The sequence below is a fragment of the Sceloporus undulatus genome, chromosome 4 (assembly GCF_019175285.1).
Source record: "Sceloporus undulatus isolate JIND9_A2432 ecotype Alabama chromosome 4, SceUnd_v1.1, whole genome shotgun sequence".
Lineage (NCBI taxonomy): Eukaryota > Metazoa > Chordata > Lepidosauria > Squamata > Phrynosomatidae > Sceloporus > Sceloporus undulatus.
In genome coordinates, this window is record NC_056525.1 from 154,270,072 (window position 1) to 154,294,457 (window position 24,386).

A 24,386-nucleotide genomic window follows, 5' to 3' on the forward strand; every position below is an offset into this window, starting at 1 on the left:
ATGTTTTGGATCTAAATTGTTTTTTGACCTAATATTGTCACCACATGGATCCCACTGAAGAATCTGCCCCCTTTGAGATTTGTAGTTCATTTGACATTATGCCATCTTTTGGATATATAGCAATACCGCTTCAATGCATCCTTCTTTTTTTCCTATAGAATTTGTACCCAAATTCTATAGATATGCCACCAAGTCTTTCCATTCTACCCAAGTTTTATTATGCCCAACATGCCAATAGTTTTCCTTAAAATCAAATAGCCCACCTTGACTTCATGGTCTCACAAATTTCATAGCATTTTCTTAGGCAAGTAATCTGAAGGTGGTTTTGCCAATCCCTCCCTCTGACATACAGCCTAAAGCACCTGGTATTCACTGGTGGGCTCTCATCCCATTCAAGTATTATCGAGGCCTGACCCTGCTTAATTTCCAAGGTCAGACAGGATCTGGTGCCTTTAGCATATTGACAAAATGCCAATAAGTAGATGGTGGATGTCAAATGAATATGAGTGTGAAGTTATGGCATGATTTGTATTACCTTTAAGAATCTTTATTCTCTCTGCAGATCCCTTTTTATATATCTTACATCACCCCATTAATTTTCAATGAAAAAAGAATAATAAAAGGGGTTTTTAAAGTGGAAAATGAAAGAAATCCACAAAATAAATGTCTTTTCCTCTTTCTTCCCTCCCTTTTCTATCTCTCTCCTTTTATTCTAAGCATATCAAGTGAACTGCACCAAGACTGTTAAAAACTGCAAAACTGTCCAGATTAATTGCATCTGATATTAAACAATTAACAGAAACCAACCATTTGCATTTTAATAACATTGTAACCATCTGGTAAATGAATCCATTAATCTTGATTAGCTGGGTATCAGGCTCTGGTCTGTGGAGTTCACTGGTGTGTGTGTGCTGTTACAAGAGATTTTGGAGTCATGTTTGGCATAATTTCTTCCAGCTCAAGAAGCTGTAACTAGAAAGGCAGACTGACTGAGGAGCAATTCAAAACTGACAAATTCCCTGCACAGTCTGATCACAAAGGGAGGCATACAAATTGTGTATAGAAGCTACTTGTGTCTATTATATGCAGGATTCATCCAAACTATAACCATGTATCCATCATTGCTGTTGTTGCTGTGTGCCTCCAAGTCATTTCCAATTTAGGATAACCCTAAGGCAAGACCAATCATGGGATCTTGGCAAGATTTATTTCTCTAGCAAATTCAAGAACTCAAAAGAAGAGAAGATTGAGGGGTTATGTGATAGTCATCTTTAAATATGTGATGTCCCGTAGAATACAAAGCAAGCTTGTTTTCTGCTGTTTCAGAGACTAGAACATGAACTAATGTATTCAAATAACAACAAAAGAGATCCTACCTGTGGGGCTGGGCTAAGATATCAGCTCTACCATATTCCCCAGGACTGGATATGGGCCTTGAATTTGAATAGAAAGGAAGACACATAAGTTCTTGTTTGGAGATTTTAAATCATTTATAAAGTTGTCCCATTCACACTGGGGCAATTGCCCAAGGTAGATCTGGGCAGATCAGATAATCCCCATACCGAATCTTCCTGGAAAGAAGTTCCCACTACCTTTTCCCTGATCGGTGTAATTTACCCCGCAGACGTTCACACTCACCAAAGTCACGGTTTAAGATAGAGCCTCCTTGTTGTCAATCAAATCATGTAAATGGAGATGTGTCATGCAGCCATTCGTCAATGGCATGAGTGCTCCCCCCCTTTTAAAATATCTAGTGGCAACATTGGCATATTCTGTCAAATTGTTAAATAAAAAAAAACACCTTTCTATGAGGGTGAACAGAGGTCCCTCATTCCAGCTTTATGTCCAAGAAGAATCCCAAAACATCCTCCATTGAGGTCATCAATTCCATGTCCCCTTCCCTCCTCTTCTGATCCTTTGGCTCCATTTTCACCCCAGTGCAAGACCTCCTTCCCTCCTGATCCTTTGGATCCATTTTCACCCCAATGCAAGATCTCCTTCCCTCCTGATCCTTTGGCTATATTTTCACCCCAATGCAAGATCCCTTTCCTGGTCCATTTGCATAATCTGTAAAAATGATGCTTGTGAAGAGAACGGTTTGAGAGGGGAGGCATGTTCCACCAACTGCCCATCCTCTGACCTTTACCCCTTCCCTGAACTTGACCTGATCATGTTCGGGGCCAAGATCACATTCACTTGCACTGTTTTTCCCCAAAAGAAACAGGGAAAAGCCCAGTTTCAAAAGAAATGTGCTGAGGGGGATTTGCCCAGTATCGGGTGTGCAAGCCCCCGATCCTGGTGTGCAAACCCCAGTGCCAGTGGGAACTTCCAACTTTTAATCCGGTTTGGGATTCAGGGTAAAAAGTAGTCTGAATGGCCCCACAGATCGCTTCATTCAGTTTAAATGATAATTCCCTGTATGCTTTTATCTATAATGTATTTGTTATAAGGCTGTAAGCTTTGAGTTCCAATTCTGAAGTAAAATGGAGGATATAATTAAAGAATCATCATCATCTCAAAAATAGATATTTTCCATGAATCTACATAGGCTAGACTGATGTCCACACAGAGGTTGGGATCCAATGGTCGGCTGCTGGAAACAGAAGCAAACCCCCCATCCAGTCTTGGAACATCCTCAGCTGGATTTCTCTTTTCCTCTCCACTCTAGCTTCTGGGCCACCTGAACATCTGTTCTGGAAGGTTTCCCATCCCTCTGAATGACATTTTGTGGGACTACAGGAGACACAGAAGAGGGGAAAGCATCTCTCCAAGGCCTCAGAAATTCAATGAATGGAAGTAAATCAACTGGATCCTGACCTTTCACATGTGTCCACATGTGACACATTAGGAATCAAGTATGGAAATGATTGTTTCATGGCTTGAACCTATCATTAAAGTTTTATGAGACTATGTGGGTGCTTTCATCATGGCAGCAGGAATGGTTAATCAGAAATGTCAAGCTAAATACCAGTTAAAAAAGAATGATCAGTGATAGACAGGAAGAATTAATTTTTCAAGATGTGGAGGGCTAAGTTTAACCCTTTTCCAGGAACAGAAAATAACTGCAAGAACTGAAATTATTGACCTTTAATGAAAGAAGGCCATCACACAGAGCTATTGACTTGAATGTCTAGATTTGATTACTTCCCATATTACAAATGTGTACCATGAAGGACACAGCTACTATCTACACACAAATTTCTCTGGAATTTGGCAATGATTACCATACTGGAAATATTTGAGTTTGATGAAACCCAAACAAGAGAAGGACATATCTTTCACAAGTGTTTCTAGTAACCATTTTTTCCACACTACTGATTTCAATAACATTCAATATCCACATCTCTATCTTTAAATGCATCTTTATAAGAGATCATAATGGTTAGAAATGGTTAACTTTTCTGTTTGGAAGGGACTCTCTACTTTTCAGCGTGTCCCAAGGACTGAAATCTCCTTCTTTGGAGGTTTTTAAACAAATTGCCATCTTTCAGGAGTGCTTTGATTGTGTATTCCTGCATGGCAGGGGGTTGGACTGAATAGCCCTTGTAGTCTCTTCCAAATCTATGATTCTAAGTAATTGCTGCTTGATACGTCTTGGAAGGTCATGGAATTAGTTCTCACCTCCTATATTCAGCCTTCAAAGCCAGTGCTACCACTTACCTCTGATAAAATAAACTAAGAGTTCCACAAAGGACCGGCTGAGGTGAAAAAAGAGGAAACAGCTATCTTATTCTGAATCTCCTCCAAACCTCAGTGATATATCCTGTTTCCTTGAAATGCTAAGCTTAGCATTGCATGTCAAGTTACGGTATTCTCGCATCTTCATTTATGCCGGTAACTTAGCTATTAATTTGGGCCCTTTCTTTTTTGGTTTCTAATTATGAACTGTGGTTTTCTATTAGGGCTGTTATGTGTTTTATATGGAAAACCCACACTGGGGCATGTCACATTAAGGAAATTTGAAAATCTACATTCACCTTTTTTCTTCTTCATGAAGTGTAAATGTCATTATACAACTGGTATATCAATTTCAGAATCAGTATCTAGGAAGATTATCGCACTGGGGTTAAAACATTCCCCAGTGCATTCTAACGGGGGCGAGCACAGAGCGTGATGGGAACCCGATGGAGCCCAGAACACTAGTTTACTGCACGGCAGAACGCCGCCGCTGCCGAGCGTTCCCATCCGGTTCCCATCGGATTCCAGGGGACGCCATTTCTGGGGACAGTTTCAAAGCGTGCCCAGAAATGGCGTCCCCTGGAACCCGATGGGAACCCAATGGGGACGCTCGGCGGCGGCAGTGGTGTTCTGCCGTGCAGTAAACTAGCGTTCTGGGCCCCATCGGGTTCCCGTCACGCTCTGTGCTCGCCTCCGTTAGAACGCACTGGGGAACGTTTTAACCCCAGTGTGATAATCTTCAAGTTCTCATAACCCCCTCTGGTTCCCAGATTCCAAGAAGGAAATAGGTAGAAACAATTGCTGAGAAGAGGGTAGATTAAGAAAAAGAATATTCATATATTAGCCACAGGTCTAAAGAAATAAAAGTAGTGCAGTTTATTTGAGCTGCGAATGATAGTGCAGGTTTGGCATAGTTCCCAAGAGCGACAGTTCATGCTAAAATTTTGTGTTGGCGTGTGCCTTCAAGTTCTTTCCAACTCATGGTATCCCTAGATGATCATGTGGTTTTCTTGTGAAAATTTGTTCAGAGGAGTTTGCCATTGCCTTCCCTTGATGCTGAGAGCATGGGACTTGCTCAAGGTCACCCAGTAGGTTTCATGGCCAAGTATGGAATTGAATTCTAGTCTTCAGAGTCATAGTCCAACACTCAAACCACTACACAATGCTGGCTCTCTTACACAACACTATTTCAGTTGTGATTAGTATCCATGACTTGGAATTAAAGCAGAAAAACTCATCATATTTCCATGTGATTTGCTTCCAAGTTGGGGGCAGGGGGAGGCTGGAGTTGGCAAGCTGCTTTCTGTAAGGTCCCCTCTAGTGCCCATTTTCCCCACATATGCCATTAATTTAAAGGGCATTTTCTAACTTCAATGGTGACTTGAAATGTGTGCTAAGAGCAGTCTGGAATGGACTTCTGAGCCTGAATATCTGAGGCGGGTTATAAACCGCCGCTTTGCGGCGATCTGCCGCCGCCGCTGTTTGCTCCGTAAGGGAGCCGCTGCAGCCAAACCACGCGGCTCCGTTACGGAGCAAAAAAGAAGCTCCAAAATGTAGCTTCTTTAAGCGGCGCCTCTGTGACGTTGCAAGGCACCAGGGGCGGACTCGCGACGTCATAGACGCTGCGACACGTGTGGACGCACAGCGTCCGGTATGTAAATATGGCGGCGGCTGTGTGGAACAGCCGCCGCCATATTGTACGTACAGAATACGTACTAGGGTTAGGGGGGTGCGGAAGCACCGCCCCTTCCTAACCCTAGTACGTATTCATTACGTACTAAATGGCGGTCTGTAACCCGCCAGAATCTTCTGTGATCAGCATCTTAACTCCCATTTTTCAGTTTCTCTGTTCTTATTCTTGAGCTACCAAACATCTGTGGGAAAAGGCCATGGAATGGGCTGATTTTATTCATTATAAATTGGTTATTTTTTCTTTTTCGTGCTCTATCTCCTTGGCAAACAAAATGATTATAAATCTGTGATTGAGGCTAACAAGCGGCAGCTGCAGCGTTTTTTCTCCATATTTAATTCTTTACTAAAACCTTTTCCTCTGCCGGTTCCTCACTCATTTTCACCCAATGATTTCACACATTACTACTAAGATTGATACAATCTGTTTCAACCTTGATTCTCTTCATTATTTCTTTACTCCAGCAACTCAACCATCCATTACTGTAACTATCTCTATTTTTTCTCTATTTTCATTGGGTGAACTATCTAAAATCTTGAATTCTTCTAAACCGACCACTTGTTTTCTTGACTGGCTTCCTTTTCATCTTTTGATTTCTGTTGCTCTCTCTATTTTACCTTCTCTTCTCTATACTATCAACCTCTCTCTCTCTAATGACTCCTTGTCTTCTGCCTTCAAGCATGCTCTAGTTTCATCAATCTTGAAAAAGCCTTCTCTTGATCCATCTTCTCTCTTGCGCTACCTGCCTATCTCACGTCTTCCGTTTCTATCTAAGGTTTTAGTATGCGTTGCTTACTCTCTCTGCCTGGAATTTCCTACTGATAATGCTGTCTTAGGGCCTCAACAGACTGGAAATAAATGGGGGTGTGGTGTCAACATGACACATGCCATGAAACTACCCTGACATCACTGTCATGCTGTGCCAAATGAGCACTGAAAAGCCACGGTGCTGGCAGCTATGACACTCTTCCTGTGGCACAAAAAGAAGCCGCTTTTTGCAGCTACTTTTGACTGCAGAAAAGGCCAGACTGGGGCTGTGGTGTGTAGTTGCCACAGCCCCAAACCAGCAAAAAAAAAGAGGTGGCTGCAGGCTGCCCTTAGAGGCAGTCTGTCCACCCCTTAGATCCTTTTCAGTCAAGCTTCTGTCCATTGCATTTGACTGAGACTGCTCTCAATATGATCACTGATTATCTTTTATGGACCACATCTAAAGGTCTGTATTCTGTTCTAGTCCTTTTGAATCTTTTTTGACACCATTGATCATGGTTTCTTAGCGGATTTACTCCAAAACCTGGGATTCGTGGGACTAGTTTTAAATTGCCTTAAATCTTACCTGTTGGACAGATCTTTTGTGGTGGCTACAGAAGGTCGGGTTTCTGGTAGCTGTTGGAGTCCCTCAGGGCTCTGTTCTGTGTTCTCTATTGTTCTACCTCTACATCCTGTCCTTAGGAAATCTTGTTAGCTCTTACGGCTTTCAGTATCACCTGTACACCGATGACACCCAGCTGTACTTCTCTATCCCTGAGCCTTCCCCAAGTGTTGAGCAGTGATTATCATCAAGTCTTGTTGCTGTTTCTGCATGGATGATTTACTGCACTTGAAGGTCAACACGGCCAAAATTGAGCTACTTGTCTTCCCACCCAAGCCATCTTTGCAATGTTCACTGTCAATCACTGTGGATGATATTTCTATTCAACCTGTCTATGAGGCCTATAGTCTTGACTTCTTATTTTACTTTTTATTATCATTTGCTCCACAGATCCAGGCTAAAGCCAAGTCATGCAGATTTTTTTGTCTATAATCTTGTCATAATTCAGCCATTTTTTTCTGTGTCAACGGCTAAGATGCTGGTGCATACATTGGTGATATCATGCCTGAATTATTGCAGCTCACTCTAGTGAGATTACCTAATTCTCAATTTAGACCCCTAATTTCTGTGCAACACTCGGCAACCAGGATGATCTTCTCTGCCCATCATTTTTACCCTGTCACCTCCTTGTTGTTAGCCCTACATTGGCTCCCTATACCCTTCAGAATCCAATACAAAATTCTTCTCCTGATCTTTAAAGTCCTTCATGGCTTAGCTCCCTCTTATTTGTTAGTGCTCATCTCTCTTTATCGTCCTTCCTGCGCATTGAGATCTTATGACACCAGTCTTCTGACCCAGTCAAGATTCTCCTTCTCCCTTGCTCAAATATGCCCCTTCTCCCCATGCCTCAAATCTCCTCCCCACACAACTAAGAACTATTACTTCCTTGTCTAATTTCAAAATCGAGTTGAAGACACTTTTGTTCTGGGAGGCATTCCAAATTACTGGTTATTAATTTGTTATTGCTTTGCCTTCCTTTTATACTAGCTAGTATTATATTAGAGATCTTTTTAATCTTGTAATTTTGCTGTTTTAGATTGTGCGCCACTTGGCAGGCATTATTTCTATTTTATTTGACTTCTACTATGTAAAATGCTGTGCAAATTTTACAATGCTCTATAAATAATAATAATATTATTTTATTTTATGAAGTTAATAATAATAATAACTTCAGCTTAATCCCACAATTGTTTTGTGAAAGGCTTGTTCAGAGAAAGTGCTGTTCTAGGTTATAAACAATTTTTTTATGAACTGACTTTTATGAGTGATGAGTTTGAAGCTTGCATGGAAGACAAATCTGCTATCATGGTTATCAACAGCTCAGACTTACAGAGCTCAAAGGGCACAGCATGCATTCTGCCTCCATATAAAGTCAAGGATTCAATACCTGGAGGAATTAGGGAGAGTATACCTGGACAGCTTTATTTTATCTCAGTTTATTTGTAGTCAGGGAGTTTCCCAGAGGCTTGATCAGCCTGCTGTAGGGGTTACATAACTGTCTTACTCCAGTTTCAGCTGAAGATAAGTTGTAAATGGTAAGGGGATATGATGAAGCACCTCAGCACAAAGATGACAACTTTATGAGGTGGGATAAAACTATCTGAGAATATGAGCTCTCCTCCACAACAAACTCATAAATGCCTAGTGAGTTCCAAACTGAAACTAAGAGAAACAATGGTCAAGGATTTAATTTGTTCCACAGTTCAGAAGGAATTGGTCTGATATACCTCCCAGATTCAAATGCCAATTCAAATGCAGTTATAATTTGGATTTTGTATTCCTTTTCATTTTGTGATCTGGTTTTCAGCAGAAAGGAAGTTTCAGAAAGGGGAGGATGGGAGCTGCTCCTTCATCCCAAATCATTCTACACATTTTACTCATGAAACTTGACAGGCCCTTCTGTAGTTTTGTACTGCTTTGATGATGAACACTTGCTGTTCAGGGCAATACATGACAGGGAGGAGAGAACATGACTCTATCAAAAACCCCAAGTGCCTCAGAGTTCTACCACCACAGAGAGCCAATGCATATAAAGCTTTATTTCTTATTGTTGAATGTATGTAACCACTTATCAACATGTGCTCTGTAAGCAATTCACTTGAAAAGATCCTTCTTTCTTAATTTGTATCCCACTTTTTTCACACATCGGGATCCAACATTTTAAAAGCACAATACAATTAAAAACACTTAATACAGTGCAAACGTTAGCACACAATTAAACTACAGCCCCATAAGATAGGCCAAAATAAAGCTGCTTCGGGTCACTTTGGAGGTATGCTGTTTAAATGATGCATGTGTCCTAAGAGTCCGAAAGCCGTGCCAAAGCCACAATCCAGTCCTAAGGATTGGAGCGCAGCTTTAGCACAGCTTCTGGGCTCTTAGGATGCTCAGTGCTATATCCACACTGCAGAAATAATCCAGTTTGACAGCACTTTAACTGCCATGGCTCAATGCTATAAAATTCTGGGAATTGTAGTTTCCTGAGACATTTTACCTTCTTTTTCGGAGAGCTCTGGTGCTGCCACAAACTACAGTTCCCAGAATTCCATACCACTGAGCCATGGCAGTTAAAGTGCTGTCAAACTGGATTATTTCTGCAGTGTGGATGCAGCCTTAGAGCTCAGATAGGCTCTTATAGTGAGGTTTTTTTAAAATTAATAGTCTGAACCCAAGCTCTGTAGGGCTTTAAAATTGATAGCCAGGACTTTGAATTCTGCCCAGAAACAGCAGTATTAAATAAAGTAAGATGCAATACTAAAAAGCAAGATAAAATTAAAATATATATTATTGTTTTATTTAAAAAAACAGAAATAATACAAGTCATCATGAAAACTTTACTGGCAGAGGACAATCCAAGAACAAAAAGGCTACTGAGAGTAAGAATTTAAAGTGAGCTACTATTTGAGTCCAGATTTATTTTCCTTCTTTAAATGAAAGTTCTTTTCTTTAAAAGGCTTACTTTTTTAAAGTACCAGCCTGGCAGGAAAAACTGTTAAAAGGGCAGTAAGTAAGCCTCTTTGAAAAGGCAATTTTGGCACTGCATGCTATATGCATATATATTTATCAACAAGAAAGAAAAAATAAAACTGGAAAAAGTTAATTTAGATTACAATATACATAGTTCCACAGTCAACATGTCCAATGGTCATCCTAGCTGGAGATTCAGGGAGCTATTGTCCCCAAAATTAACTTTCCTAAATTCTAGATTGAATCTTGCCTATGAATCCTTCACATACAGTACATATAATTTAACTCCTAAAAAGTATTTTTATAAACTGTTTGGGTATGTTAACATCTCACATTAGGTGAATCTGTCTTGTAGAGACAGAGTTCTCAAATTCTGGGCATCTATGGGTTCAGCTCTCAGGAATCCTAGCCATTAACCATGTTGGTTGATTCTTCTAGAAGCTGAAATTCAAACATCTGCAGGACCCAAGTTTGAGAAGCCATGATCTAGAAAATAATTTAATTCACTTTAATGCTAAGCATTTCTGACACTGAATAAATAAGGGAAGTGGTTATGTTATTTCCTCTGAAGTGCTGATGTTTTGCATCACAGCAGATAAGTCATTGAGAGAAAGTCTATTGCCCCAAAGCTATTGAACAAATCTACAGCCCTTCAGGAGGTAGATATTCTATGAAAATTTGTCAGATCACACCAATGTTTTAGAACTGTGTGCTTATAACATTAAAGAGGATATGGGGATAAAGTATCAGATTTGAGCTTTCACATACAGGGTTAAATGCAGATAAAATAAAACCTCACATTTGCAGTTTTAAGAAGGTTGGGAAAAGGACAATAAGGAAAGGTAATAAACAAAATAATGCTATAGTTTTTTGTGGTTTTTTTTGGGCTATGTGGCCATGTTCTAGAAGAGTTTATTCCTGACACTAGTTGCAAAAATATTAGATATAGTGGAAACTGTAAATGTAATGTAGAAATCATTTTGTTATAACATTGTCCCTGCTTAATACTGATGGTAATATATTCTTTAATTAAATTGCCAGCCATAGAATTTTTTTATTTTTAATTATGAAACTTCTAGTGCTAATTTAATCTGAGAGGGAAAGAATCCCAGTTGCAATATCACTGGGTAGTTTCTGGGCCAAATGTAACTACTTCAATCTCCATTAAAGCAATCACATCTGAGATGGTGATAAGCCTCACAAAGTTTCTTTGTTCCACTTACTTACAGGTTATACTGGGTAGTTCATTCATTAATATTAATTCTTTGTGGGAAATTACACCACATTATATGCTCTTGGCTACTTACTTGCTAAAGGCTGCTATAGTCATGAAATTGGGTGGGACTCCCTTCTTGGCTGAAAAGGTTTGGATCAAACTGAAAGCAGCTGATTTAATTATCCTGGAGGCCCTTTTACGTTAACAATTATAATGCTATGATCCCACTTTAGCTTCCTAGCCATATCCTATAGAATTCTGAGATTTCCAATTCAGGGAGGGGTATTTACTCAGCTAGACAGCTGTACTTCTTTACCAAACTACAAACCCTATAATTCAAGTGGAGGATGCTATGGCAGGTAAAGTGCTATAATTACACTGTGCATCAGTTTTAAGTTTCAGGGGTTTCTTTATTGAAGAGTTTCACCGAATGGATTATAGTAGATTTTGGAACTTTGTGTTAAAACTTTTGGAGCCCAGGAATCAGGTTCTGAATCCTAAAGATGAACTCACAGTCCTTCCACACAAACATTTGCCCTTTCTCTCTCTGTTTACCTCTCTTTCTCTTCCTTACACAACCCTCTGCCTTCTCAATTTCAGAATATAATGGAAGAGGGTGAGAGAAATCATTGTGTTGTTGCCACTTATACACAACTGGGAGTCAGAAATTCTTGCTGACCTACTTCAAGTGTCCCCAGCAACCTATCAGTGGATCTCAGTCTGTTTATGCAATAATCTGAGAGCTGTCAGAGTAGGACTCTGAATCCCTTTTTTATTTTTATTTTTTTAAAGCATTTTAGTAAAAGTTATGATGGCAAGCTGTAATGGCTGGTGTTTCCCTTTCCCCAGTCATTTGAGGAATTTTCCCAGACAAAGGGTTAAACAGAGGGAAGGTCCATGAAAATCAAGGTTGACATCATATTCTAATGAAGGGTTCCATCACAGCTGATGCAAATGCTAACTGACTAATTAGCTTGACAGACCCAGGAACTTCAAGAAACCTCCTTCCAGAGGTTATTAAAGGCCTCTAGAGACCATGCGATTGGAGTTTTTTCCTTTGTGTGGCCCATGTGGCCCATGTGGCCTTGAGAGTCTTCCTATGTTTGTGAGCTCAGCTGCTGGGCCTGTGCCAAGAGGATAGGCTTAAGCAGCTCCTCGCACCCCAAACCCATCAAGGACTGCAGATCCCATCTCAGTCTGAATAGCTTAGAAAACGTGTTAGCTAGAGTGTCTAGGCTTTTGTTATTTTTATCTTTTGGCTTGCCTGGAATTAATGTGTTGTAACTACACATTCTGTACCTGCAAAGCAGGGAGGCCTTGTATGAATTATAACTTACTGCTGTATACTGTCTAGTTAGAATAAATACTTTCTTTAAAAGTACAGTGGGCCCTTCCCTTACATGGGAGATCCATTCTGGAACCTGCCACGTAAGGGAAATCCAGCATATGCTGGAACCCCATTAGAAGTAATGGGGCTCATGCCTGCAGTGCAGCACAGCGCCCGTGCTATGGGCGCGTGCCCCATTACTTCTTCCGGTATGGCTTTCATTGTATACTGCAAGCCGCATAAGGTGCACCCGTGTATGATGCAGGCGCACTGTATCTGCTGACTCACACTCCTTTTACACATGCCTTTGACTCAGTTACTGATTGGTTATTGCTTTGCTGAAGTTGGCAAGGGTAAGAACTACAACTCTCCCAACCCAGTCCTGATGTGTTATTAGGAGAAAAGGGTCATGGTAATTCATCTGGTAGTGGCAGCTTGACTAGAGAATCTCAAGGGATCTCATTCAGCTCAGCAGAGAGTGGGAACAGAGACCTTGGAGACTAGGGGAATTAATGATCTGCTGTGGGCTAGCTAAGGGCCAAGAACAGGGTTGCTTTTTGGCTATTTGGTCCCCAAAGATCATCACACAAGCCTGTCTTTAATATTGAACTGTTGTGGTTAGTGGAGATAAGGGAGGGATCAAATTTCCACAAAAAGAGAACATGTCTCCAGGCCTCCAGTTTGCTCTTCTCATCTGTACACTGTGAAGTCAGATTCTGTAAACTTGATTTTATATTCCCACATAGATACTTGAGACAAAGGAGAATGCTTACCCAAGATAGGCAAACAGACAATTGTAAAGATGGATTGGTGCATACTATGTATTCCAAGTGTCTCTGTTTGTCAGGGACAGTCAATTAATCCTGTGTCACTCCACCTTTTCAACTGCTCTTAAAACATTGCTGTTTCTCTCTTTTCATCTCATTTTAATCCTTCACTTACTTCAATTACTGCAAACTGAGTTAATTCACTGTGGGGTAGAGGAGAGGATGGAACAGAGGATTACCCTTCCCAGTAGACTTAGGCGAAAGAAAACTGCTGTATCATCTCCTTGCTTGTCTGTTAAGGACCACCACCCAAAATAAAGCATAGTTCAGAGGCAAGCCAGGAGTCAGGGCAAAGAGCTACAAAGTGTAAAGGAACACATGTGAGCTCAGAAAGACCTTGTTTTTCAAGCAAGATTCAAATGAAAGAAGAAGGCCTGTTTTCCTGTCTAAAGAGGTCCCTTTGCAAAAGGACACATACAAAAGAGACATGGCCTGGAAACAGACTAAACTGTCCACTCCCAGAACAATGTATATCTAAGGGTTTTCATTTTTGAGAAAGTGGCCAAGGCTATTGCCACTGCAGAAATGAAGCAGTCGGACTCCACGTTAACTGTCAAAGCTCCATCCTGTGGAATCCTGGAATTTGTAGTTTGGTGAAGTATTCAGTCTGGCCTGTGAGAGACCTTTGGTGCTTCACCAAATAAAACTCCCATGATTCCACAGGATGAAGCCATGACAGTTAAAGTGGTTTCAAACTGCTTTATTTTTGCAATGTGGCTACACCCGAAGAATTTCATGAGAATACTGGGAGGAAGTGTTTTGTCAGTCAACATTCTGTGACTTCTCAATGACTAGTCAGTAATGCTATTCAGGAAGTGCATATATTCTATTACTATGCTTTTTTGATTACTATAATTAACTGTGTCAGGAAATCCCATTGTACAGCTATATGCAAAATGTCCTTTAAAAAAAAAATGACAGCCATTAGTTGTGTCCAAAATACAATGACAGCATGAAGGTTTTAATAGACTGTTGTTCTGCTGCTGTCAGCTTATGTCAATGTGCAAAATTCTATTATAGGGAAATTAGAAGATAACATGAAAATCTGTTTTACTAGGATTGTACTCCATGGTTTCCTTTGTGGGGAATTTTAGCACAAATTGCTATCATTCTCTGAAACACTCCTGTTATTAGTGCATAACTAATGGGCCAAAGAATGGAACTATAGAATAAATAAAAGGCAGACAGACTTTCAACCTCGGAGTCTAGCTGTGTAGAAAACATAGCATAAATTACAGAAAAGAAAGATTTTATGGGCATGGGAAGGGTGAGGAGGTCATAATAATTCTGTAAATGTTCCCTGTGATTAAACTTGCATGGATCATAGAATCATAAAATCATAGAGTTGGAAGAGACCATAAGGGCCATCCAGTCCAACACCCTGCCATGCAGGAAGCACTCAAAGCACTCTCAATACATGGTCATCCACCTGGAGTATGTCCAGAGGAGGGCAATCAAAATGACAAAAGATCTGGAATCCAAACTCAGCAGAAAACAAGTTTGTTCAATCCTCAGTGACACCCCTTCAGATATTTGGGTATCATGTCACTCCTTAATCTTCTCTTCTCTAGGCTAAATATGCCCAGCTCTCTAAACCACTTCTCATAGGGGATGGTTTCCAGATCTGTTCAAAGAGCAATTTGTTCAAAAACTATGCCTGGTACTTTTCTCATTTTAGTCATTTCATTTGATTAGCCTCACAGTACTGAATATTGTCATGATTTGTGATGTTACTGATTTTTCTTCTTTTATTGTCTCTTTTATGGTTATATTTTATAGCTATAATAGAATGTGTGTGTGTGTGTGTGTGTGTATGTGTTTGTTTCATGCTCAAAACTATAAATTTTGTAAACAAAGTAAAACACCAAGCAATACCCAAAGAGATGTCAGTCATTACCACAGGAAACTCATCATCCATTTGCTTAATATTTTTGCTTAATTTTATGTCCTTATCCCATGTGCATCATTAGAGATGGAAATTTTGGTTGTTTTGTTCTTACACCCAATTTTTAATATATATTTTTAAAAATCCCCACAAGTGATGAGATCAAAATCATTTTTTGTCATTTTTTCATTTTTTCTTTTCTTCTTTTTTAAATTTCAGAACCGTGTCATTTTAAAAAAATGCTATAAGGCAAAACCAACAACCACCATCATTGTATTTTGTCCCTATCTTTTCCTATGTCTCTTTTTCAAAAATGCAGCATATCATGGTACAAGAATATTCAGCCTGTTCTATAATTAGTTTATTTATAGTCTTATCTAGGATTCTGGTACAGCCAGTACAGATGAATAGTCATTCCATGATCTTCATCTGTGCTCCATGGAATTGACTGGATGCTATTTTTGATGTAAATGGTGTGACACATCACCATCTTTGGTCTGAGATGCTCTGCACTACTGGTTTCTTATGACCAAATCCAGGTCAAGGGCTTAGAATCCAAACCTTTCCACAAATATAGGTGGACTGCAAACCTTTGGGACACAAAACATACTCCTTCTCTGCATGTGTTTAGCACATTGTCAGTACTCAAAAACATATCCTTATTATGACAAGCTTAACGTATTTTCATCTTTCAATGTCTGCTTATCAAAGGCCCAAAGCTTCAGAGCTCCCAACTGGCCTCATAGGCAGCTGCTCTGAAATGCAAATGGATGCTGTTAAATTACTGGAGCTGGACCATTGTTTCATCAGACTGGTAGCAGGATTTATGCAGTTAGTCCTTCCCAGCAAACATCCCCTGAAATCCTTTCTGCATTTGATTTTTAAGTGCTTGGAACTAAAATTCTCTGGATATAGAGCATATCACTGCACTGTGGTCTCATCCTAGAGTCATGTAGACAAAGTTTCACTGTGAAGGCAGTAACTGTTTCACTGTTCTCTATCATCTCCCCCAAATAAACAACACATAAAGCAGAACATTTGACAGTGCGTCTGAAAGTGCATGCACATTAAGTGTACTGAACTAGAAGTTTGCCAACTTTTGTTATCAATAGCAATTATACTTTCAAATGTGTATGCAAAATGAGTTGTTTTCATGATGTCATTTCACAAGGAAATGGCAGTGCGTATCCACAATTTGCCATTATCAGCTACCACCAGGAGTAGAGTAAGCCTGCATATGGGAAGTCTTTGTTCTTTCAAGTCCACCCTTTTCTTTGCCGGCTAGGCTTCGTTTGGACTTGTTGGCAATGAGAACTGGAAAGAGAGGGACAACTCTCACATCCTACTTCAGCAAAAAGGGAAAGTGATTTCAAGGGTGGTGTTGCCTTCGCTCCTACTGGCAGCTTAGAAATGTTGAATTATAGGACTGGCTCCACAAATGGAGAGTGTTTCATATCTACTTCTAAACAGATGTAATTCCATCAATATAATGAAAATTCTGCCAATATAAATTCTGCTTTATACAGTAAACCAGTTCAAGGCATGAACCAGAGAGCCACTTGTTTTGGTAGAAGGTTATTTACAGGAAGAAGTTGTACTTTATAGACCTTATCACTAAAAACACCTCTCCAAAGCTTTTAGTGCAGGCATCTATGCGTAACATGTTCCTATTTTCATATGGGTGTAAGCATCTGTGCATAACATGTTTCTATTGCCATAGACACTGTGTGACCACGAGATCTTCAGTTTATTGATATTAAAAAGCAGAACATCACCAAAAGTGTGACTCCTTTCTTCTCAGGCTTCTCCAATTCTGAAACATCTGGTAGCATCTACCAAAATATGTAACATGATGTTATCTTGTTACGAGTTTCTGCACATGTAAGGCTTGTGAAGTTATTAAATTTACTTTTTTCAATATTAAAATTATTTTAAACCTCACTTTCCCCCTATCCTGAGTAAGAAGAAATATGCACATTTGTGTGGATTATTTACCTATTTGCTCTAGCCAAGTGGAATAAGTATAGCTATTCCCAGAATTGGGATGACCATGTTCTGCTCTATAGGTATAAAAGATGAGAAACCACTCACAAAAAACAAGAGACCAATCCTAATTACGTATAATATAATAGAATTCAGAATTTAAACCCAAACATTTAGGAGTTATGCATTCAGAGTCCTGGATGGAACAATATGTCAGTTTTAGTTGTTCCTGTATTTATTTATTTAAAAATCTCAGGTTCTTTTTCATCTTTAAGATAAGAAATTTACAAAACTGGGCAAATTCTTTTCTAAACTGAACTGAAATGAATTTCTTCTTGAACCCTGTGCCCTTTTGAATGGCTGCTGCTTGTACAGGTGGGAAATTTACAATGTAACCGTGTGTCACCCTTCATAGCTAGCTAGCAGATGTAGCAGAGAGAAAATAGGTGATACTGCTGCTTTCTAAGCAGCTAGTTCAGGCTGAAGGCGTTTTATACTTAAAAGAAGGACCTCTGTGACTCTGTCCATGTGTAAAAGAAATATAATAGCAAGTGTAAGCGATGGCAGTGGGGGGGGGGGAAGCTGTGAAGGAAGTAAAGAACTGGAGAAACAGGCTGCTCAGAGCTGGCAGATTTTATCTGCCTTCCTTGAATACTGCATGGCCTTGGGAAAAGTGCAACCAGTAGTGTAAGGAACCAAGAGAATTCTGGCCACTGTATTTTTACTTATTTGGTTTTGGTGGCAGGGTACATATCTGGGCTTCCTGCCAATTGACAGCGCAATTGCAAAGTGGTTGCCTTCCTCCTATGCTGAGAGAGTGTGACTTGCTTAAGGTCACCCAGTGGGTTTCCATGGCTGCATAGGAATTTCAACCCTGGGTTCCCAGATTCCCAATCCAACACCCAAATTGCCACATCATTTTGGCTCAAAGTCATAACTGTGCTAGAAATCCTGGCAATTGTAACTTGGTGAGGGGTTTCAAATAATTTGTTATTCAAGACTCCCAGAAGCCAGCACAGGCCAGATAATTTACTGGAAGTGATTTCAATTGTTTGAGAATACCTCAAGAGGCTGTACTGCCTAAGAATGCAGCACATATTTCTAGAACTAGTTACTCAGCTGTATAGCTATAGTTACCTCACTAAATAATTCTAAAAAAACCCCATGGAATTAAAAATAAAAAGAAGCACAGTTCCTTGTTTAAAGAGGCAAAATCCAAGTTTGCTTTTTCAAAGTTATATAGTTAAAAAATATTTTCATGCTCCTGGGACTGCCTCCCCCTTTCTCATTGTTGGCTTTATTTTTAAATTTTCCATATATAAATATATCCCTACATTCTATAACATTCTAACTCATTGTTGGCTTTTCAGCTCTCTCACCTTGGGCTTCTCGATGAAATGATCTCGCAAAGAGGGACAACTTTTGCCTCCTTTTGCACAGTGCTGAGAAGTGTCAGCTATGGTGACATTACTGTTCTCTCCGTGAGAGTTGACTTCAGTGTCACCCACGATTACTGCCGCAGCCTAGTAGCTGCTCCTATGTTATTTATGTCTCTTAACCTGCCTCTTATTCCCTTCTTCCCTCCCTCAGTTCTCAAATGTTTTCTTTCCTGTTTACACTCCTAGATGTTATAAGTTATGTAGTTAAGTAATTACAGTTATGTAATTAATATTACATACCTAATTATAGTTGTAGTTTAGAGTCACAGTCAGTCCTCCAAGTATCGATGGTTTGTACTTTGGAGTTACAGTTGGTGAAGCACCCACGGTTTCAAAATATTTTTAAATATTTCCAAAAGGCAAACTTTGATCTTATCATTGTATTTAATGGGACTTGACTAGCCTTGGAATTTGGTATCTATGCATGTGTGTATCCTGGAAATGAAAACCCAGCAGATACAAAGAGCCTACTGCATATTTATGTTTATTTTTACTTCCATAGTTTTTATTTTTAGAATTTGTGATGTTATTGACTAGTTAAACAAAGGCGAGGGAGTTGACCAGGCAGGCCCAGCTCCATCAGGGCTAGCCTGGAAGAAGAGATTCCTCCCTCCATAACTGTCATCTTCCGGCCTGTGAGGGAGTTGACCAGGCAGGCCCAGCTCCATCAGGGTTAGCCTGGAAGAAGAGACTCCTCCCTCTGGTCCATCTGCCTTGGTCCAGGCCTCAGAGGGAGAGAAGAATGCTGGACTTGATCCCCTCCCCCCTCACCATTCCCTTCTCCTTTTGTGTCATGTCTTTTAGATTGTAAGCCTGAGGGCAGGGAACCGTCTATTATCCCCTCTGTTGTAAGCCACCTGGATTCCCAGTGATTGGGCGGCATATAAATAAATCCTATTATTATTATTATTAGTAGTATTATTAAATAAGTATACTTGAACAGATAAATAACTTGTTATATTAGTTTAAATAGTTAACTGGATAGGAAGTTATATAGTAAAAGTTATAATTTTACAGTTATAGCAGGTCCATTCTATGCAATTGAAAGCTTTGCTGTAATCTATGAAGCATTAGTTCAGTGCTACTGTCTATGAAACTTTAGTTTAGAACTATTGTCCTGTAGCTGCTGCTGTCTTTAGTATCTCCTTTCTTGTGGCTTGGTATATGCAACAAGGGTTTCCAGTCTGTTGGCCACCTCTTTTCATATTTGTTGGTACATTTCAGTTAGCACTAAAGCTGCATCTATCTGTGGGCATTGTAGCAGATCAACTGGGTTATCATTTGTTCCCAGAGAAAATATTGTTACTTCCCATTTCCTTTACTGCAGATTCCACTTGACTTCTTAGCATTAGGGATTCGTCTACATATGGCTCGTCATTCCAAGTGTCATTCCTTTCCTCATTTCTTTTTCATAAATCTTCTCTTTTTATTTCTTTCCTCCTGTATTTTGTATACTCCTTTTATAACTCTAACTTCATGATTCTTAGTTTTCCAACATGTCCCTCAAACTTTATACCGAACAAAATGGTGGAATTGTGGTTGTGGGGAGTCTGTAAGTATAAAAATGAAAATCAGAATGCGAAGTTGAAGGTTTTCATGGCCAGCATCCATAGTTTTTTGTGGGTTTTTCAAGCTATGTGGCCATGTTCTAGAAGAGTTTATTCCTGATGTTTCACCAGAATCTGTGGCTGGCATCTTCAGAGAATGCTGACCTGGAAGGGAATTCAAAATGGATTGCTCCCAAGGTTTTTTTTTTTTTAAGTGGTTGGTTATAGTCAAGGACTGGCTGTAGATATAAAATGACAAAAATGTACCTATAACTATCTCATAGTGATATGAAAACTACCGAACTACTTATAACTAACATTACCTAATTATAGTTATTACATATAACTAGTTACATACCTACTTAACAAAAGTTACCCAAATATATAACTATTGTTATTCAACTACATCACTAAAGTTATTTAACTACTTGTTGATAGTTACTTAGCTACCTGAATTAGTTATAAGTAGTTATAACTGTTATTGAGTCTGGAATTTTATAAAAATAACCCCACAACTCCCTATCCCAAAATGCATCTGCAGAGGTAATCAGGTTCCCCTTTTCCCCTGGCATCACTTGAGCATAGAAGCCTCTAAGCAAGTCCTGCATCTATAGGGTGAAGGTATGTCTCCTTATGACCCTAATGGAAAGGCATTATGGGAGATGCCTCTTGGCTGCCATGACCTGAAAGCGGGGAGACCACGTAGGCAGCCAACCTTAGTTAGGAGTTGCAAGCAGGAAGATACCTTCACACCTATGAGACAGATTTATGACTAGGAGATGTTTCACAGATACAAGCCATTCCGGTATTGATAGTTTTCTCATGGCAGAGGATGCCTATATATCAAGTGACGTGTAAATTTGGTTTTACTTTGAAGTAGGAAAACAACTTCCGCTAAAGCAGAGACAAACCCAATAAAAACCTTGCCATTTCTTTGTTCCATGTTCCATGTTGGCGGCAGGCAGGCACTCTTTCAGTCTGCTATTCCTGGCATGGTTCCATGCACCCCTTTCCCTATTTCAGTTCATTGTGTTGCTGCATCTACCTTGATTCCGAGGAAACCATCTCAGGTGAGTATCTACCATTAGAAGGCCTTGTGTTTTCTCTCCACTTTTCCTCCCTTTCTTCTGTTAGCCGTGAGTGATTGCATGAGTGAATGTATGTGTGTGGGAATGTGTCCACCTGTGCTTCAATAAACTAGCTTAAAATTCAAAGACTATGGATGTTATCAGACAATGAAAATTGGAAGTATAATCCAATGGCAATCTGAACACAATCAAGAGGTTTTATGTTATTATGTGATAAGCTACCACACATAATTTCGGGCAATGGGAAGTATGTCCGAACGCAATCATGGAGTTTCCCGTTATTGCATGAGAGGTGATCACACACAATTTCGGGCAATGACAAGCTATTTTTGGGCAATGGGAAGTCAGTTCAAATGCAATTCGAATTCACGCAAATTCACTGAACTAGCGAATTCACGTGAATGCGTTCTGGCCCCACTTTCTTTTCATTCAAAATTAAGAGAAATTCCTCCTGTGTGATAAACTCCTTTGCCTTTCCATCAGTTCCTGGAAGCTCTGGTCCATCAGGACACACTGTTGGGATTTGGTCCAAAAAGGGGTACTTGTAAGGAGCCCTGATATTGGTGTTGAGCTAATTAATATCCCCCCAAATTTGAACAATTGTCCTTACATAACTACCTTTGATTTCATTTCTTCTGAATATTTTTCTATTTCTATCATTCTTTTTTAATATTCTCCTTTCTAACTTTTAATCAAATTTATTTTTATTTTTATTATCTGTATTCTTTGCTTTTTCCTGCTTTTTATTATTTCAAATACTGGTTGGATACCTTCTACAATCTCTAGCCATTCTGCATTGAATTTGTTTAACAATTTATTTGTATGTAAACACATTAGTTCATCGAAACCTTTGATCTTGATCCCTGGCATATTGGGGGGAAAATATTTGCTGGTCTGCCAGATAGGATGGCCTGAGAACCACTGCCACAAGAAGCATGGTACACTAAGGGCCAAAACAGATTGCCCTAAATGGGCAGCTTGACCCTGCCCCTTTGACCACTGGATTAGAATCATGGCAACCATACTCTGTAGCCCCAATCCAGCATTTTTCTAACCCAAAAAGGAGTGGCCACTCCTTTTTGTGTTGGAAAAAAGGAACCCTTTCTGTTGCTGCTGCAGCTTTTCAGTGCTCTGTGGTTTGCAGTGTCTAAATGCCACTCTGCTGGAACGCTGAAAAGATAACCCCTGTTTGGACAGCAGGTTGATGGGACTCCAGCTTCGGTGCAGGCCATGTGTCATCCATATGCCACACTCACATGCCACTGGGAAGCTAGTGTATTGTGCCGGTCTGTACCGGCCTTACGTCTGCACCTATAGTTCCAGCTGGGTCAGTAGATTTGGACACTGGGTGAATGGTGTAGTAACCATTTGCTATAAGTGTTAAAGAGGCATTAAAAAATGAAGGGTGGGTTTTAAATGGGAAAAAAAATAAAGAATTAAGCAACCACTTATAAAGGCTGCCATCTATAACACCATGAAAGGATAATTTATTGTACTACTCCCTTCTGGTCACACTGAGACAAATTTAAGGTGTTCTCTGACCTAACGTAATAACCAATTTCAATAGTGAGAGGGATGAGTGTTTCTCCTCAGAAAGACAAATGTTATGTTGCAAATCCTGCTACTTTTCCGGCAATTCTATTTAGACATATCTGAAAATCAAAATCAAATTTACTTTTTTTTGTTGCTTTGAATAGTTTAGACTCTTTCTTTTAAAACTGAAAATCCATTTCAAAAATGGATTTTGAAAGAAAAGCTTAAGATAGTACAGCAACTAATAATATATAAAGTGAGGTTTAGAAGACCAGCCATTGTTTTAAGATTTTTATTGAGTCAACTCGTTTTACCTTTCCAGAAATAATGGGTACCTTTTAGTTTGCATATTGATTAAATACCTTATGTGACTTTCTAAATTATTCCTAATTACAAAGGCTGTTTCTATAGTTACAATTTACAACTTCATTTCATACTGGATTTCTCTCTGTTTATACAGCTCCTTCCATTTATCTACCTTATTTGTTACCTCGACAGTGCATAAACTTCAGGGCAGCTTATCTTTTTTATAGTTCTTTGGGGGTGGGGGAATAAAGCAGTGTCTTGAAAGGGGTAGATTAAAATGTTTAGTATGCAGCCAGTTCAATTACCAGGAAATATCATTTAAAAGCCTTCTCTTTATAAAACATGGAGCTCTTTGAAAATGCTGCATAGGAAAATAAGCACAGAATCAATTAGGTTTCCTCTTGAAAAACTCAGCTCGGTACACAAAGCCCCATTTAAGACATGCAATCATTTTTAAGTATCAGCTATAATTTTACCATATAAATGAGAGATAAGTTATATGGATTTTTTAAAAAAAAAACCAACCAAACTAGAACTGGCACACAAATTCTATGGCTAAAAGATCATTACCATTTTAATTACATTTTCAAAATATTAGTCATATCTTTTCTCCCCTTTTTGTGGAAGGGATTTCTTCAGTCAAGATCATTTTCATGATGGCCACATTATTTCTAGTATTGCTTCATATCCACATCAAACTCTAATTGTATTATTAAGTCACTTAAACACAAGCTGCTCTTATCCTGTGGATTTTTTTAGCTGAACTGTCTTGTTTTGGGTGCTGTGAGAAAAAAATCTTGGAAAATTATTTCCGTTTAGTCTGGCTACATGCATCTAATCCTGCTCTACTGAAAATTGGTTGTATATAAAAACAGGATATAAAAACAACAAATACCGTCGGCCCTTCTTATACACAGATTTCTTATACACGGATTCAAGCATCCACGGTTTGAAAATGTTCCAAAAAAGTATACATTTCAAATATCAAACCTAGATTTTTTTTTAATAAGGGACACCATTTTGCTATGTCATTATATTTAATAGGACTTGAGCATACATAGATTTTGTTATCCATGAGGGATCTCCACAGTACTAGTGTTCTTCAGGTAGGCAAGATGGTGAAGAAAGATAGCAAAAAGTGCAATTGTAAACCTACCTGATAGCATCTTACTAGGGGGTGTGGAGAAAATGGGCCACACCAGATGACCACCAAAGGGGGTGAGTGACACTACTGCTTCCCAAACATCTGTAATTACAGACCAACATGCAAACTCTACACATCCTTCACATTGAAAAGGTCTATCTTCCATCACCAAATGCCTACTTAAACAATCACCTTTCATCTATTGGCAGAAAGAGAGCGGACAGAGGTCAAGCAGACTTCCCATGGAAGCGGTTCTACTCCCTGGGAGCAACCACAGAAAAGTAATCTTCACCAACTGTTCCTGTGAAGGTACAAACCAATATTTTCAATTCTGCCTATTATTATTATTATTATTATTATTATTATTATTATTATTATTATTATTAT

General features: G+C 39.3%; 1 long non-coding RNA gene across 4 annotated transcripts in view; it reads left to right on the top strand.

Annotated features, from left to right (window-relative positions):
• LOC121927744 overlaps positions 1-24,386 on the top strand; it is a 216,173-nt gene that overhangs the window by 139,072 nt on the left and 52,715 nt on the right. For 3 of the 4 annotated variants that reach the window (XR_006103319.1, XR_006103321.1, XR_006103322.1), the window contains one exon: positions 24,209-24,308. This is a non-coding gene — a long non-coding RNA (uncharacterized LOC121927744). Of the gene's footprint in view, positions 1-2,668; positions 2,856-24,208; positions 24,309-24,386 lie in introns of all 4 variants that reach the window. The other variant, XR_006103320.1, reaches the window with a different exon arrangement.